Source organism: Mastigoproctus giganteus, chromosome 3 (assembly GCF_048544385.1).
Source record: "Mastigoproctus giganteus isolate SK-2022 chromosome 3, ASM4854438v1, whole genome shotgun sequence".
Classification (NCBI taxonomy): Eukaryota; Metazoa; Arthropoda; class Arachnida; order Uropygi; family Thelyphonidae; genus Mastigoproctus; species Mastigoproctus giganteus.
This window is the reverse complement of record NC_143577.1, coordinates 58,390,910-58,407,381: the sequence shown is the minus strand read 5'-3', so window position 1 is coordinate 58,407,381 and position 16,472 is coordinate 58,390,910. Positions and strand designations below refer to the sequence as shown.

General features: G+C 40.8%; 1 protein-coding gene across 1 annotated transcript in view; it reads left to right on the top strand.

The window, feature by feature from the left end:
* The window catches only part of LOC150088041 (guanylate cyclase soluble subunit beta-2-like), a 575,730-nt gene that overhangs the window by 463,282 nt on the left and 95,976 nt on the right, over positions 1–16,472 (top strand). The window contains exon 3 of the mRNA XM_090370546.1: positions 1,066–1,169. The gene's annotated coding sequence lies outside the window, so the exon portion shown is untranslated. The remainder of the gene's footprint in view (positions 1–1,065; positions 1,170–16,472) is intronic.

Below are 16,472 nucleotides of genomic sequence, written 5' to 3'. Positions count from 1 at the left end.
ATAAATTGTAAGGAAGTTTCAGAAAGCAAAATCACCTTTCTTTTTTTCCTTAACACGCTAACTTTAATACCGCTTAGTCACTGTAATGGCATTGTTCCAGCCTACCTGTGGCGGCGCCAGACACCTGGGAGAAAAAATTCACTCTCCTAGGGCGCAAGGGAGCAAAGACGGATAATAATATATTTCCACCTTTAATGTCATTGCGCTTAAGACCTGAGACAAATGGTAGCGAAAATTACTTTATCAACCCAAGAGGTTGAAAACAACCCCACCAGAAGACACAGCAGCATTTCTCATTTTGCATTCTCTAAAGACCAGCCTCTGAGTAAATTTTCTCTTATGTGCAGAAATGAGTTGATTCTGCTGCAGGTTCACCTCAATCCGAGTCGACTCCAGTCTGGCGATCTTGTGGTAGACTAGCTTCGTTGGTGATTAGTTGTATAAAGCACAGACATTCTCAATAGAACTGAGATCCGGTGAATGTAGGGGCCAGAGAAGATGGTTGAAACCTTTGTCATGGAACCATTCTTGCACGATTCTGTCACACTGCATTGCCATCCATAAAGTGTAACATTTCAGGGTGCAGTAGGACTGACAGGAGGATTCAGGTACTCCCTAGATGATATTCGACCTTCCACCGGTATCAACCGACCCAGTCCATGCCAACAAAACATTGCACATACCATGATAACACTTCCAGATGCTTGAGTTGTCTTAACAAAGCGAGAAGGGTCCATTGGTTAATGAGCTTTTCGCTACACTTTCTGCTTACCATCATTGCAAAATAAAGTGTATCGTGATTCGACTGGCCACATGACTTTCTTCTACTGTTCCACTGTCCAACCACGGCACCACTGCAAGCAGGTTTTTCTCTGAAACAAGATTTATATCACTCTACGTGGAATTCGAATTTCATATGTAGAACTTCAAAGTCAAGGGTTGTTCTAAACAATAAATTTCCCATAAAATTATTGTTAATACTGGAGTAATATTATAATCGAATTTTCAAGTGCATATATTTGGGCTCACCTTCGCTCTATTCTCCCTATCTTTGTCTCTTTGCAGGAAAAAAGCAGGTCTACGACTGAAAGGAGGATCATTTCTTATCCACCGTGTGTATAGCGATGAACTGACCAACAAACTAATAGCTGCAGTCTGTGAAGTTTTAGGTAAGAATATTCTCTTCCAAATAAGATGCTTTTTTAAGAAATAAAAACCTTAAGAACCTTAATCAACTATAACTAGTTAGTTATAATTATATAATATCATCATTCATAACCCATTGGATATTCCTAGATAAACAGATGCCTCAGATTGTTGTATAAGGAAGGTGTGTTTTAGATACAAGTTGGTTGTTCTGGTCATGGCTCGTGGAGCAGAGCTGAGTAATTTCAAGAGGAGTGGTATTAGCGATTTCACTTTGCTGATTTGTGGATTCGTGCAATTGCTGACAGCCTGTCCAATCCAAAGTCAAGTCAGTGATGTTTCCATGAAATGGAAGAATGACAGTACCGCCACCGTCCAGTAATGCGCAGGAAGACTACGGAAATTCACTCAACGTGATCAAAGGCTACTAGAAAGAATTGTGTGACGATTTTGTCAGATATTATTGCAAAGCATAAACAGGAATTGAGGTCTGTGTAAACAGTCTACGTACAGAGTTCTATAACCTCCATTTTCATGGAAAAGCGGCAGCGCATAAGCTAATCACAGTCATCGGGCTCGCGTTGCATGGTACAACGAACGCTCTAATAGATCTATGGATCATTGGAAATTGGTTCTATGGAGTGACGAATCATGCCACACCGTATTCCGTTCAGATGGGTGGATGCAGAAGTTGCCAGAAGAAAGTCTGCTATCGGAGTGCACTATGCGGACAATGATGTTCCGAGGAGATAGATTTATGGTGTGGCTTAAGCCCTTTAGTGGTTGTGCGGGAAACAGAATGCCGACGCTGCCTACGATATGGCAGATCTCTGGTACAGATTCATGTCTGAGTCAAGAGGATAATGCCTCGTGCCATACCCACAGTGCTGTTCGAGAGAATAGAATTTTACATGAATGTAAAAAAAAAAATTGAAATGACCGGCGCAGAGTATCGATTTGAACCCTATGTGATGAACAGTAACGTTGGGTGTGAGCGAAACCAACGTCCCACTTGAGATGTTAGTTTTGGTAGCTCGCGTGGTCACTGTTCTGCTGAAGCAATCGAGGACTAGACATGCTGCAGTCTGCATACACTGCCCTACCATTAATCCGGACTCCTGCCTTTAGACAAAAAAAGAGCTTTTATTGTGTCATTTAATATTTTGTGCTGAAACCTTTTGTTTTTATGACGGCCTTCAATCTTCGCGGCATCTCTCAACTAGCTTTTTATAAATGTCATGTGATATGTTCCTACACTGAGCCTTTAACGCAGCCACTAGTTCGGCCTTGTTCTTTGGGCGATCTCGACGGGCACGTATCCGACGATCCAATTCATCCCAAAGATCCTCGATAGGGTTCAGATCAGTCCTCTGGGCTTGCCAATCCAACTTTTCCACACCCATCTCCTCAAAATACTCTGTTACGACACGAGCAGTATGGCATGGCCCATTGTCTTGCTGATATCGGTATGGGTTTTCCCCGAAGTATTGACATAATGTTAGAAGTGCATAATTCATGGTTTGTCGATAACGAGTAATGGGCCCAAGCCAAACCATGAAAAGCAGCCCAGTACCATGACACTTTCTCCACCAAACTTCATTGTTGGGAGGATGCAATTAGGAAGGAACTGGTCCCCTGGCATTCGCTACACCCAGGAATGGCTATCAGACTGGTAGAGTGCGAACCTCGACTCGTCTTTTCATAGGACTGTTTTCCACTGCTCTACGATCCAGGATTCGCGCTTTTTACACTATGTTAATCGGCGTCTAGCATTTGTTGAGGTGATCAATGGCTTGTGAACAGCTGCACGAACATTGTAACACATATCATGGAGTGTTCTTCGTATTGTACTAGTCTCAATATTCTCACAGAGCCGGTTTGCCTGACTTGAGAAAATGGCATATTGCGATTTGCGTGCACAGTTCTTCGCAGAATTCTCTAGTCCCCTTCTGTTATTTTTCGGGGTTTACCAGGCCGTTTTTTTTTTTTTTTTTTTTTTTTTTTGACAGATTCAGTCCCATTCCTCTGCTATTTGCATTTGACATCACTAAGCGTTGACCTAGGATCCCCAAAGTGACAGAGATGTCTCTTATAGAACGCATGCTTATGAGGCATCCTACTATCATTCCGTTTTATAAGTCTGTTAATTCTGTTGAACGTGTCATCTTGCATGCCCACTTTTGCAATTATCTGTTCGAAGCCCAGTGTGCATATTTATAGCAGATTCTGTGACGTTTCCCCATCCATGGAAGGGTGTCCAGATATTAATGGTAGGGCAGCATATATCTTTATTACATCAGTGAATAGTTACATAGATGCCTGATGCAATACTCATAACAGCGAGAGTGGTAGTGGTTTAACATAAAATTAACCAATACAGGAAAAATTGCATAAAACATATATAAAAAGATAAAACTTATAATTGCATATATAAAATTATATATTAACACAGAAAATGAAAGAACTTCTTTTTTTTCTCATGCTACACACAGCGCGATGAAGTAACGATGGCAGTCACTCAGCTGAAGACGAAAGCTGTTCCCTTATGATGCGTCTTATGTAGGATTTATCCTGTATGGACTTTTTGTAGTCGCTGTCGTTGTGGAGCATCTCCATGGGCTGGAATCTGTCGCCTATCCTGAGCCTCCACGCCACAGACTGAAGAGAACGGATGGCTCTTAATGGTTTCAGGGAGATCCGCCAGTTGCACATCTGCCTAAAACTTGGCGTTTTGATTTCACCCGCTATCATTTTAATTGAGACGAGTAAGCGGAGGGTGAAGATCCGTTCTGAGACTTTTCTGTAATTAAGTAGTTTGGTGATATCTGAAGAGTGTGCGAGGGGTAGAAGCTTATGCTTGAACAGGACCCTGCAATGATGGGTCCTCTTCAACCACATCTACTTGAGATGATGTAGTTTTTAGCGTGATTTTCGTTCCAACATGGTGATTGAAGCTGAGTTTAGGGTCGGCGATAATGGGGTGATGGGGGTTCCATGAATTTTCAGGTTTAGTTGTGTTGGGTTTGATTGAAGTGAAAACGCCCTTTGAGCGGATTTTATCTGAAGAGAGTCTGCGTGTGTAGCACAGTGGTATCGTCACCGTCCTCCCCACACCGGGTGGAAAAGGCCCGGGTTCGAATCCCGTCGATGACGCGAGGAACTTTAGTGGCTTTTTTCACTCCGTGGCTGAGTTAGTCGGTCTCAGGCGCAGATAGCAAGGTTTTTCCCTCAGAAACTGGGGTTTTTTCGTCCAGCAAAACAGGAAAATCGACCAGAGAACACACGCAATTTACAGACACGACTACGGGTGAATGTAATCATTTACGGGTAACTCTAATATAGTAATTTAATTTTTTTTTATCTGAAGAGAGAACTGTGCTAAGCATATAATAAGATTCTTAAGGCTGTTAATGATGGTTTCGGAAGCAGGATCAGGTGGGGCTGTCTCGTGGATCCGATAGAGGAGCTTCAACTCGTCTGCATAACTGATAAGTTCCTTTTGCTGGTACAGGAATGGGTGGATGGCAGCAGTAAAGAGGAGCCTAGAAAGAATTCCGCACTGGGAAACTCCTACACCAAACGCTCTTTGTGAATGATTTTTTATTCATAGCCAAGTAGTAGTGGCATGTGATGAAAGAAAGCAAGTGTATGAGATTATGCAGCATCAGCAAAAAAAAAAAAAAAAAAATCACACCATTCCCTTCAAATGCCTGTCCAGTTCCTCCTTAAATTTATTCAACCTATCAACTTCCACAACGACAGATGGAAGTTTGTTCCAGCAATTAACCACCCGCTGGCTAAAGGCAAATTTCCGCACATCTATTCTACATCTGTCCTTTCTTAATTTGAATTTATGCCCCCTTAGGTTCGTAATCTGAACAAGTGGAAGGATCCCATCAGAAATCAGCGTGCTCAACCCATTCAAGGCCTTATACACCTCAATGAGATCACCACGCAGATGCCTAGTCTCCAGCCACTGCAATTTGCAGAACTTAAGCCTCTCTCGGTAAGAGGATCCCTTCATTCCCCTCACCAATCTTGTTGCCCTTCTCTGTACACGCTCAAGCAAATCTACATCCTTCCTAAAACGAGGCCTCCAGATCTGTACGCAGTACTGAAGGCGTGGCCTGATGCCTTATACAGAGGGACAATCACCTCCTTTTTCCTGCTAGCAAAATTCTTATATATCATTGACAAAACCCCATGACCTGCTCTGGCAGCCTGTCTGCATTGCTCAGAAAACTTCATATCTGACTGCACAATTACTCCCAGGTCTTTTTCATTTTCTACCACCTTAAGTGTAGTACCACACAGTTGGTACTTTTCTCTCGGGTTACTTCTACCCATATGCAGCACTTTGCACTTGTCAAGGTTAAACTTCAGTTGCCACTTCTTAGCCCATCTGCCCAAATTATCTAGATCCTGTTGCAGTAGCACACTGCCATTACTGTCATTAACAACCCTGCCAACCTTTGTATTATCTGCAAACTTCGACATTAAGCCTCATATACCTTCATCAGTATCATTGATAAATATACAAAACAACAGTGGACCCAACACTGAACCTTGTGGGACTCCACTAATAACATTAGTCCACGAACAGCAGCACCCATTGTTACCACCCTCTGTCTGCTCCCACTTAACCATCTTTTATCCATTGTAGCAACTTACCCTTAATACCATTCTGCTCCAATTTGTACAGTAGTCTTCCATGCGCAACAGTGTCAAAAGCTTTCCTGAAATCCAAATATATGATATCAAAATTATTTTTTGCATCCAGTTCCTTTGTTAACCAGATAACAATAATCAATCAAATTTGTCAGACAAGACTTTCCCTTGACAAACCCATGCTGTGTCTGAATTATTGCTGAAATCTTGTCTAGATGATCCTGCAATGCATCTTTAACCAGTGACTCCATTATTTTACCCGGAACAGAAGTTAAACTAACTGGTTTGTAATTACTCGTGTCACCCTTCGATCCCTCTTTGTGAATTGGGGATACATTTGCACATCTCCAGTCCGTGGGGATCTCCCCTGAGTCCAAGGATGCTCTCATAATTATGGATAAGGGTTTGCTTAGTTGCTTTGCCGCCTCCTTTAATATAACTGGATAGATCCCATCCACCCCAGGTTATTTTCTTATGTTGAACTTCAACAATTTCTCCTCCACTTTGCTCTCAGTTATAACAAAATCATTAAGCACCCTGCTACAATTTGATAACCCTCTGCCATTTTCAAACCTTAATAACTCCTTATGTGTGAATGTAGATGCAAAATACTCATTCAGTTTGTTTGCTATCTGAGCAGGATCATCAACAGTGGAACCATCGATGTCAAGTGGACCAAACAGATTCATCCCCTTCCTTTTAGAGTTTATATAAGTAAAGAAATCTTTGCTGTTTTTCTTAGCATCTTTTGCCAAGGATTTCTCGTAATCTGCCTTCGCCTGCCGAACCTCCTTTGTGACCTGATTACAGACTAGCTTATATCTACCATAGGCTTCTGAGTCGCTTGATAATTTATATGCATCCCATGCATTTTTTTTCTCTGTTACGAGTTTCATTAGTTCATTTGATAACCATTTAGGCCTAAACCTTGAACAATATTTCTTAATAGGTATGAAACTTTTAGTAGAATCCACGATTCATTCCTTGAATGCTTTCCACTTAGAATTTACTGTTGGTAACATCATCAGTTGATCCCACTGTACAGAATTTAAAAACATTCTGAGACAACTGTACTCACCTTTACGGAAGCAAAAACCCTTTCCTTTACCGCTGATGGTAATTAAATCTTTAATTAAATCCCACATCAGTACAGGTGAAGGACCCTGGTCAAAAGTAGCGACTTAAAGAATTCTAGTGAATTGCCTTTGATCTGGTATCCCTCATCGCAAATTCCAGGAGGTACCGGACGTATGCAGACTGGATATCCAGGTAAACAACTGCCATCTCAGCCAAAACTTGCAGAGCCCCAGAATGGCGTTGGTAGTTGCCAGCTGTTTGGTAATGGTGGACCTCCGTTTCAAGGCGTAGTGAATAAATGATGACTCTGACTCATATGGCAGAACCTGATTGGTTAGGATGGGAAGAGGTCTTTTAGTTGGCTTGATTGTGAAACTATCTGCATACTTTTTTGGAGGGTATTGTAGTTATAAATTAAGTGTAATTGAAAAATTAAGTCTATTACACTCGATATAACGTAGGTAGCCACCAGCGTGTGCGGTACTATAAAATAAAAAAAATGATATGCATACTAACGGGTCCTTATAGTGCAATATAGTTACAACATAAAATATAATTTTTATGTTATTATTTTATTTTTATGTTATTGTTTTATTTTATTTTTATTATTATTATTTTATTTTTTTTTTTCAATTTAAGAGAAATTACGTGTCGCAGTATAGGAAGTAGCTTCGGTGTGGACAAATTATATTTTTTATTATCAAATCGATCGGTTCAAGGGATTAACATCTGGCAAGGATCATCCTACATTACTGAAAGGATCATCCATATCTGAGATGTAACGGCCCGAGACATGATAATTTGTACTTATTTTAATTTTTATTTGGTGTTGCTACTTTGTAGTTTTCTGAAATGTAATTTTATATAAATATTTTCAACTACTAAATTTCTAGGATATCTTTCAAATAAATTTTTTTGACATTTGATATTTCTACCGTATTAGAAACAACGTTTTTAGCAGAACATTCATATATTAAAATATCTGGTTATGCAGCCAATTAGAGATAACGCCCATTTTGGTATCCATTTTACGATTGTGCAGGTTAATGAAATCCGATATCGATTGATTTTCGTACCTGATTATTTCCTTTGATTTTTATATTATTTCTTTAAAATATTTATTTATTATATATTTTTTTTAATTTCATTATTTTGTTAGTTTTTGTTATAGTAATAATAATATGAAAGTTTTTTTGCAATTAATTTCCTTTGTTTGAAAAATTGGATTTGGATTAATTACATGGTATTCTAGCAATCGTAGTGATGATAAATCCTTTGATTATATATGCGAATAAGTTTGAGAGATTTATTATCGAGTACTTTTGTATCGTGTCTTTTAAATAAATATTTAATTATATAAATAGCTGATAGGTTGATTCTTTCTATACTACGAATAGTCGAATGGTAATTATGCGAGATTTACTGATCGAATATGTTGAATTAAGAACCACTGCTCTTAAATCCAGAAAAGCTTTAAGTTAGTATCGAATATTATAGACAACCGATTAAAATCCTAAATTAGACCGAACTCTTTTATAAGAAAACGATTTATCAGAATAATATAGAATAATATTAATGTCTCTTGTCAGATACAGTCCTTGACGTTGACACAGCCATTCTCTCAAGCTCGGCTTGCTACATTAGACTCTAAAACCCTGATGTAATTGATTCGGGTGACACTTGAGACAAGTGTACCAAATTTTGGTGAAGTTCGGTCGTTCCGCAACAACAAATTATTATGCTTGGACCTTTAAGATGGTGGGTTTGTTAGTAATCCTGGGTATAATCTTCATGTGCAAGTCATGAAATACGGTGCCAACTATACTGGGGGATGAACACCCAGGCGTGAACAAACGTAAACAGGGATCGAGGTGTGGGATCCACACCGCACAGAGATAATCCCCCCCCCCGCCTCTGTGTTACCAGGCAATACGAGGGTTATTCTTCTTATCAACAGGTGCACCACCACCACTTTGCTTAAAGTAGGCTTGAAGTGGTGAAAACCATATTTAGTCTCCCTAGCAAAGCTCCGGCAACACCCATCTCTTCCATCGCGCAGTATGATTGATGTCTTTTGAGGTTATGACTCAGTGATGGTCTCAATGATGTCCGTTCCACTTAAAGTCTGCCAAGTCCCACTTATTTTTATGACAAAGTAAATATTTCCTGGTGATCGCTGTGGATTTTGCTAGGGCGTTTGACTCTCTCTGGTGGCCAAGCGTCCTTGGCAGACTCCGCAAAGCTCATACGCCCATAAACCTTTACAATACTATCAAAGCTTACCTGTCCCAAAGAAGAATTGAAGTCATAGCGCCCTTCCAAAGGATAACAAGAAATATCCATAGAGGATGCCCGCAGGGGTCCGTTCTTGGCCCCCTGCTTTGGAATATAGTCTTCGACGACTTCCTTGACACCAACTTGGGGGAAGTAAAGTGTCAAGCCTTCGCAGATGACCTTGCACTGATGGTGGCTGCAGACTCCAGGGCCCAACTGGAGATACAGGCAAACCATGCCCTAGAGATCCTACAACAATGGGCGGAAGAAAACTTCCTAAAAATTGAACCGACAAAAACAACGTCGATCCTTCTCAAAGGATCATTAAATATCAGAAGACCCCCGCAAATTAAAATAAAAGGAAAAACGATAAAGTTTACCACCCAAATGAAATATCTAGGTGTCATCCTTGACAACAATCTCTCCTTCCAACCTCATCTCAAGCAACTAAGAATAAAAATTAGAAACTACTCTGCACTGGTAGCCCGTGTTACAAGGCGTGACTGGGGCCTGAAAAAGCGAACACTCTCTCTCTACTATAAGGCTACATTTATACCAGCAATCTCATATGCTGCTCCAATCTGGTTCCACAAGACAGCCATGGCCGTAAATAAAAGAATTCTTGATTCAATCCAGAGATCAATCCTTCTAACAATAACCCGCGCATGCAGGACTGTCAGTACGCATGCGCTCCAGGTGCTGGCGGGGGTTCTCCCGCTGGACCTGGAGATTGTCAGGTGTGGCCTGTCATACTACCTATCTAAAGGGATGCCCGTCACATTCATGGGGTACACCATCGAACTTACAAATGACAGAAAGACAGAAAAAACCCGATTATTAGGGCATCTAAAGCAAGAGTGGCAAACCCGCTGGACAAACAGTACCAAAGGAGAAGTGACAAGGAAATTTTTTCCGGAAATACACAAAGTGTACCCTAAATCACCGCCTTGGCTCCACCCAGGACTGCACTCCACTTACCTCCTGACGGGTCACGGCCCTTTCAATGAAAAACTTGCAGCCTTTCGGCTTGTGGAGGACCCACATTGTCCATGTGGGGAACGCGAGAGCTGGCAACATTTGATGCACCAATGTCCACTGTACGACGACCTACGCGGAATCTTAATCACCAGACTAACTTACTTACCTCAGGACCAGGAACACCATCTCCTGGACAGCTTCGATGAATATAGTGCGCTCGCCAAATTTGCACAAGACTTATTTGCAAGAAGGAGAACACAAATTGCAATCAATAATGCACGCCATTAGCCCAGGGCTCCCTGCAGATGAGCATCCAAACTGAACCAGACTATGGCCGTTATGGTGGGACCTCACTCTCCCTGTCTCCTAGGATTGAACATCCATTGCAAATGATAGACGATCCGACACCATATATGCGGACTCCTACTAGACAATGATCTCTCTCTGGACGGGACTCTTTCTCCCATGTGCGACGCAATGACTGGACCACATGACCACAGCAGCTCTGCTTCAGCACGCCGCCTGGCGTTCTAAACTGGGCACCTTTGCCCAGTTCACTTTTAAAACCCCATCCCTAGGCAGGGAAGGGGAGGAGATAGGCCTCTGTCTCATCCCCTCCCCTGTCCCCCCCTTTCCTCCCTGGTGGGGCTTGCTCCACTGACACTCCTGGGATCGCCTTCTCTTTCGTTCCCATACTTCTATCTGTTCCCCCCAATCTTCAGTCTTCCCCCACTCTACCTTTACCGACCGTGAATGTCCCACTGCATGCTGCTAAATTTCAATGTAAAAAATTAACCTAACCTTCATTTAAAACCTATCTCGGCCTTACCTAAACCTCTAGCGTCTACCCCATTTTTTTTTTTTTTTTTTTTTTTTTTTTTTACATAGGTCCTAGCCACTGAAATCTCAGGAAATTAGGTGGCAGGGCCTGCCAGAGTAAATAATTGTAAAACTGGTGTACCTGGTCTGCCTCCACGGGGCCAAGTGTGGGCAACGTTGGGCCTCAGTAGGGGTCCAGCGGCTAAATGACCAGATGAACAACGGTACACGACAGTACACATGTACAATATCCACACACTTTTAAATCTCTGGCCTCAACAGTGTTCTGTTTCACATGACAATGTATACTACGCGGAGATGGGGGAAAACCCCTGGTGCCGTTTGACACGAATACACTTCACTTCACTTCACTTCACTTATTTTTATGACAGAATCCCAATTATCCGCTGATTAAGCCACTGCTTATCTCAGTTGTCCTAATTATTTGCTGTATAATTATTTTCGCTTTAAAGGTAGTACTTGTGCATATGTCCGCTCTGATACTCCCTGTCAGGGAATTACTTTAATAAATAAGTAACTGTCAGAGACTTAGTGACTTGGAATCGCCTCTTTTCCATCTCCTCTGATTCTGATTATCTCTACCGTATTCTGTCAAATTCATCTTTCACTGTATCGTCTTCCCAACTCCACTAATCACTTAGAACTCTGCTCCGGGTGCCAAGCGACTGTGACTGAGCGATTTCTCTTTGTGCTTTCACTGCGATTTTCTAAAAGGTGAATTCTAGTTCTTTTTACGTTCCTCTCCTTAAGAAATCCTTTTATTTAATAGCAGCTCTTTTATCGAAAGTACTGTTAGAGAGCAAGAAAGGAAAGTAACCTTTCTTTATTTTTCATATTTAATAGACTAACTCCTACTAATTTCGCATGGTCACACCAGGAATTAGTAGGAAGAAATTAAAGAAGAGCTTCAGAAACAAAACGTAATTATTGTCAAAAGAATTATGATTAAAAGGAACAATATACTCACACCCACCAGAAATATCATTCTCACCTTTAACAGTCAAAATCAGTAAAAGCAGGATATCTGATTTGTCGCATCCGTCCTTACATTCCTAATCCATTGAGATGCTATAAATGCCAAACGTATGGCCACTTTCAAACGGCATGCAGAGGGAACTCAGCTTGTCCCAACTGTGGATCTACCGATCACAGTCAACGTGATTGATCGGCGAAAGAAATGATCTGTCCAAACTGTCAAGGTAACCATCCTGCTTACTCTAAAACATGTGAGAGGTGGAAAATGGAGAAAAAAATTGTGAAATACAAAGTTGAAACAAAGTTAGTTATCAGGAAGCAAGAAAATGAATTGCACCTAGTATACGTAACCGTACCTATGCCAATATTGCAAAAAAAAAAATCAAACAATAGCCACTCCAACTGATGTTACCGTTCCATCTAACATATCAATCTCCCACTGGGTTCGAGCAATCCTCTCTCAGCAACAGTTCAATGCCCTGAAGCACTCAAACCAAGCAAGTAATACGCCTCTTGCGATACCATTAAAATCTCATACTCCGCCAGTGCTATTTCAAATAATTTTAGTTCGACTTCAAAAATGATTATTCAGGACACATCGATGGATGCAGATTACTCTTCCAAACGAAAAGATCCGATTCTGTAAATATTTGTAGAAGAAGAAGATATGGACACCGGTCGCCCTACCTTTCCAAAGAGAGACAAACCAAAGCCAGAACGCCATAAGACAGCTATGTCAGATACAGCTTCTTCTAAATTCAAATAATGTCTTTTATTTTACAGTGGAATTGTAGACGCTGTCGTGGCAACATTGACGACATTCAGTACTTAATTAGACGCTGCTCTCCATTGGGTTTCTGGCTGCAGGAAACCTACTTAACTCCTAAAATTTCCGTTTCCATAAAAAAAAAACTACCCAATCTATCGAAGAAATCGGAATACATCCGATTATGCTCGTGGTGGTGTAGCTATTTTGATTAACTCAAAAATCCCTGCAGGCCAAATCATTCTCCAAACACAAATTGAAGCCGTTGCCGTGCGTCTGATTACTCAGATTGCGTTTACACTAGTCTCAGTCTATCTCCCACCAAATTATACCTACCCTTATAATGATCTTTAAGAATTTTTAATACAGCTACCTTCCCATGTCTGCTTGATATCAGTGGCCACCATCCTTTATGGGGATCCTCTAAATTAGATAGACAAGGTCGACTGATCGAAACTCTACTAGACAAACAAAACCTCACCATTCTTAATAGTGGTGCACACACCCATATACAGTTACCCACTGGACAAACTTCTGCAATTGACCTCTCGATTTGTTCCCCAATACTGTTTCCAGTCATTCAGTGGTCGGCTCTGGATAATCCCATGGGCAGTGACCATTTTCCAATTGTTTGTTGTAACCTGCTCACTACACAACCACCATTAAACCAACACTGCAGGAAATGGAAATTTTCTAAAGCCAATTGGGCCAAATTTCAGTCAGAAATCACTCTGGACAAAAAAACTATTCAACTACAGATAAAGTAACTGATTATATCACAGACCGTCTTTTAGTTGCAGCTAACTACCCAATTCCATTATCAAATCCCCCAACCCGATGGAACTCCAACTGCTGGTGGAACGAAAGTAAAGAAGGAAAGAAATAAAGCATTCAGTGTATTTCATCGATCTCCAACCACAGCTAATCTAACTATCTACAAGAAGCTAAGGGCAAAAGCGCGGTTCATTCAAAGGAAGCCAAAAAAGATTATTGGACTCGGTTTGCATGTACTATTAATAGAAATACCGACTACAAATTAATATGGAAGAAAATTAGGCAGCTTTCTGTGAAGTTTCCAATCATCCCTTCCCCAATTCTTTCCTTAAATGGGCAAGAACTGTCTGATCCTCTAGATATATCGAATGCCTTAAGCAAAACCTTTGTCCAAGTCCCAGCTGCATCAAACTACACTCCCAATTTCCAAAAAATTAAAACCGCCGTAGAACAGAGACCCATCAACTCTAGAACCTCACTATCACTTCCGTATAATCAGCCTCTTCAATACTGTGAACTTTTACAGGCAATCAAAACGACACGAAACAGTGCCGCTGGGCAAGATTGCATATATTATGTCATGCTGCAGCATCTCGATGACAAATCTTAGAACTGCTGCTAGTCTTCTTTAACCGGATCTTTCTGGAAAATATTTATCCAACCTCTTGACACCATGCTACAGTTTCGGCCTTTTTGAAACCTGGAAAAGATCCCTCCAGTCCTAATAGTTACAGGCCAATCTCTCTGTCAAGTTGCCTTGGTAAAATTCTTGAAAAAATAATCCACAGATCATTCACTTTGATCATTTGAAATTCAACATATACTGAGTAATTGTCAACATGGCTTTTGGAAAAACAGGTCGGCCGAATCTGAAATTTGCAATGCCTTTGTGAAAAACGAACACCTAGTTATGGTCTCCATCGATATAGAGAAGGCATTTTATACTACCTGGCGGTATGGCATTATCAGTGGTCTTCATAATCTTGGTCTACTAGGTGACCTGCCTATATTTATTAGGAACTTCTCCAGAGTCGCTCTTTCCAGGTTCGATACCAAAACTTCTTTTCTTCTGCAGTCTCGCAGGAAGATTGGAGTACCACGGAGGTCAGTATTGAGCGCAACCCTATTTGCCCTTAGAATTGATTCCATTACAAAAGAACTCCCAAATACTGTGGAAGCCTATCTTTATGCTGACGATCTCTCTATTTTTTGCCATTCTCAGAACATGAGATCTATTGAGCGGCAATTGCAGATGTCCCTCGATAAAGTACAAAAGTTGACTGAGTTCAATAGATATAGTCTTTCCCATCAGAAAACAGTTGGGATCCACTTATGCAATCAACGTAGATTGCATATAAACCCTGAACTTCGGATATCAAATTCCACCATTCCGATTGCCAACAATATCAGATTCTTGGGATTGACCCTCGACAACAAGTAAAACTTCTTTGAGTACATTAAAGTAATACGTACTACCTGTCTGAAAAAGCTGAACATGCTAAGTGCTTTATCTGCCCTGTCTTGGGGAGCAGATCGTTCAACTTTGCTGCTCTTGTATAGAGCACTGATTAGATCCCGTTTAGATTATGGTGCCCGAGTTTATGATTCTGCCCGAAAGAATGTATTACGCTTGCTCGATCCTGTACAACACAATGGGCTGCTGATTGCTCTTGGTGCTTATAGGACATCTCCAACCTACAGTCTATATATTGAAGCCCATGAGCCTCCTCTGTACCTCCACAGAAAAATGTTACTACTTAAATATGCAGTCAAAATACAAATCTGTTCTCCGCACCCCATTAAACCATCTCTGTTTAATCCACCATTTCACAATCTCTGTAGAAATAAACAAAATAAAATACGACCAGCAGGCCTACGGCTCCTTGAAATATCACAAAATTGGAATGGTCTTCTCCGCAGTAGGCAGCAGATAAAGAATTATTCTCACCCACCATGGGCTCCCTTTCCTCAACCGATCTGTGATACTTATTTTCTCCAATGGGGATAGAATCGTCTACCGAATCTGAATGTGCAACAACTCCATGCTAGCCATATTCAAAACTATTTTGACTTCTTACCGATATATACAGATGGTTCCAAATCTCGTTCAATTGTTGGAGCAGCACCAGTGTTTCCCTCTGCTATCATATCAGCTACTCCTCCACCCGAGTACAGCAACTTTTCAGCGGAACTATTTACAATACATTTAGCTCTAGAAAATTTGACTCTTCACCCATCTGCAAAATATTTAGTTTACTCCGACTCTCTCAGCTCAATTAGAGCAATGCAGAATCCCTCTCATAAGGATCACCCTGTGTTAAATCAAATCAGGAATTTGCTTTTGAAAATTGAATATCGTCAGCAGCGAGTGAACTTTTGCTGGATTCCAGCACATTCAGGCATTAAAGGGAATGAGCTGACTGATATTTCTGCTAAAAGCCCATCAATCTTAGACTTAGCATCTGACTTCATTCCAGCTTCTGATTATAATATCATGATTTAAACAGCATACCATGCACAGTGGACAGAGCTATGGCATAAACAAACAAATAATAAATTTTCCAGTTGAAACAGGACCCAAATTTTTGGCACTCATGCATTCAGACGGTTAGGCGAGAAGAAGTGGTATTTGCACGGATTAGAATAGGGCATACTCATCTGACTCGCCTCCATTTACTCACAGGCGATGATCCTCCTCAGTGTCCACACTGCTCTGAACAGCTAACAAACAAACATATTTTGATTGACTGTCCACACTATCAACAACATCAAACTTCAATATTTCATTCTCTGGCTAATCTCCGAGAACGGATAACATTAAATCATATCATTGATGAAGACGCAAATATTAATGAACGTTTTTGTTATTTGAAATAAATGGGAATGTAGGAATGACTATCATTAGTTTCTGAGCTGAAATGAAATTGAACTGGCTTAATATTAATTATTTTTTTCAACATTCCTATGAATATGC